This window comes from Callorhinus ursinus, unplaced genomic scaffold (genome assembly GCF_003265705.2).
Source record: "Callorhinus ursinus isolate GAN/ISIS: 27379988/994484 unplaced genomic scaffold, GSC_fseal_2.0 scaffold4, whole genome shotgun sequence".
Taxonomy (NCBI): Eukaryota; Metazoa; Chordata; class Mammalia; order Carnivora; family Otariidae; genus Callorhinus; species Callorhinus ursinus.
In genome coordinates this window covers 142,385,721-142,387,674 of record NW_027397066.1, presented here as the reverse complement: position 1 = coordinate 142,387,674, position 1,954 = coordinate 142,385,721, and the positions used below count along the sequence as shown (strand labels likewise).

At 50.7% G+C, this 1,954-nt stretch overlaps 1 pseudogene; it reads left to right on the top strand.

Annotated features, from left to right (window-relative positions):
- The first annotated feature begins 206 nt into the window (after positions 1-206).
- On the top strand, positions 207-1,478 carry LOC112826205 (glyceraldehyde-3-phosphate dehydrogenase-like; annotated as a pseudogene).
- The last annotated feature ends 476 nt before the right edge of the window (positions 1,479-1,954 follow it).

Here is a 1,954-nt window from a genome sequence, read left to right as displayed (position 1 = left end):
AAAACTGTCAGCTTTGGGACTAGATCTACATCATTGGCTATCTGGGTTTCCAGCTTACCGACCGCAGTTCTTGGGGACTTGTCAGTCACCATAAGTGTGTCAGCCAATTCCAATAATAAATAAGTAAATTCTATTGATTCTGTTTCTCTGGAGAACACTGACTAATAGACAATTAGTGCTAATAAAAAATATATGTCTTGGCTCTCTGCTCCTCCCCGTTCGACAGACAGCCGCGAATTCTGGTGCAGTGCCAGCCGCGTCCCTGAGACACGATGGTGAAGGTCGGAGTGAACGGATTTGGCCGTATCGGGCGCCTGGTCACCAGGGCTGCTTTTAACTCTGGCAAAGTGGATATTGTCGCCATCAATGATCCCTTCATTGACCTCAACTACATGGTCTACATGTTCCAGTATGATTCCACCCATGGCAAATTCCACGCTACAGTCAAGGCTGAGAATGGGAAGCTTGTCATCAATGGAAAGTCCATCTCCATCTTCCAGGAGCGAGATCCCGCCATCAAATGGGGTGATGCTGGTGCTGAGTATGTTGTGGAGTCCACTGGTCTTCACCACCATGGAGAAGGCTGGGGCCCACTTGAAGGGCGGGGCCAAGAGGTTCATCATCTCTGCTCCCTCTGCCGACGCCCCCATGTTCGTGATGGGTGTGAACCACGAGAAGTATGACAACTCCCTCAAGATTGTCAGCAATGCCTCCTGCACCACCAACTGCTTGGCTCCTCTGGCCAAGGTCATCCATGACAACTTCGGCATCGTGGAGGGACTCATGACCACCGTCCATGCCATCACTGCCACCCAGAAGACCGTGGACAGTCCCTCTGGGAAGCTGTGGCACGACAGCCGAGGGGCTGCCCAGAACATCATCCCTGCTTCCACTGGTGCTGCCAAGGCTGTGGGCAAGGTCATCCCTGAGCTGAACAGGAAGCTCACTGGCATGGCCTTCCGTGTCCCCACCCCCAACGTGTCCGTCGTGGATCTGACCTGCCGCCTGGAGAAAGCTGCCAAATACGACGACATCAAGAAGGTGGTGAAGCAGGCGTCAGAGGGCCCCCCTCAAGGGCATCCTGGGGTACACTGAGGACCAGGTCGTCTCCTGCGACTTCAACAGTGACACCCACTCCTCCACCTTCGATGCCGGGGCTGGCATTGCTCTCAACGACCACTTTGTCAAGCTCATTTCCTGGTATGACAATGAATTCGGCTACAGCAACCAGGTGGTGGACCTTATGGTCCACATGGCCTCCAAGGAGTAAGAGCCCCCTGGACCACCAGCCCCAGCGAGAGCAAGAGGGAGAGAGAGGCCCTCAGCTGCTGGGGAGTCCCTGCCCCAACTTATCCCGCAAAACACTGAGAATCTCCCGACCTCCACCGTTTCCATCCCAGACCCCCTGAAGAAGGGGAGGGGTTTGGGGAGCCCTACCTTGTCATGTACCATCAATAAAGTATACTGTACCCAGCCAAAAAAAAATATATATATATGTCTTTAAGTTATGGTAAATTGAAAATACAAATAATATAATACATACATTCCAAACCTGTCTGTAGTCATGAAAATGTGTGCAGGTAAATTTCATCTATTTCAAAACACAACTGTGGGGCGCCTGGGTGGCTCAGTGGTTAAGCGTTTGCCCTCGGCTCAGGTCATGGTCCCAGGGTCCTGGGATTGAGCCGCACATCGGGCTCCCTACTCAGGCGGGAAGCCTGCTTCTCCCTCTCCCTCTACCTGCTTGTGTTCCTCTCTCCCTGTGTCTTTCTCTGTCAAATAAATAAATAAAATTAAAAAAAAAACACAACTGTATATTATCCCAAAGGTAATTGAAGAGTTATGCCTAAAAAGTGGAAAAACCCTTGTGGTAAAATAATTGAACAAGCTAAAATACATGGCCTCATCATGCAGCCAAGCATTTGATCTCTTTGTTCTAATTGTCTGCTTCAAT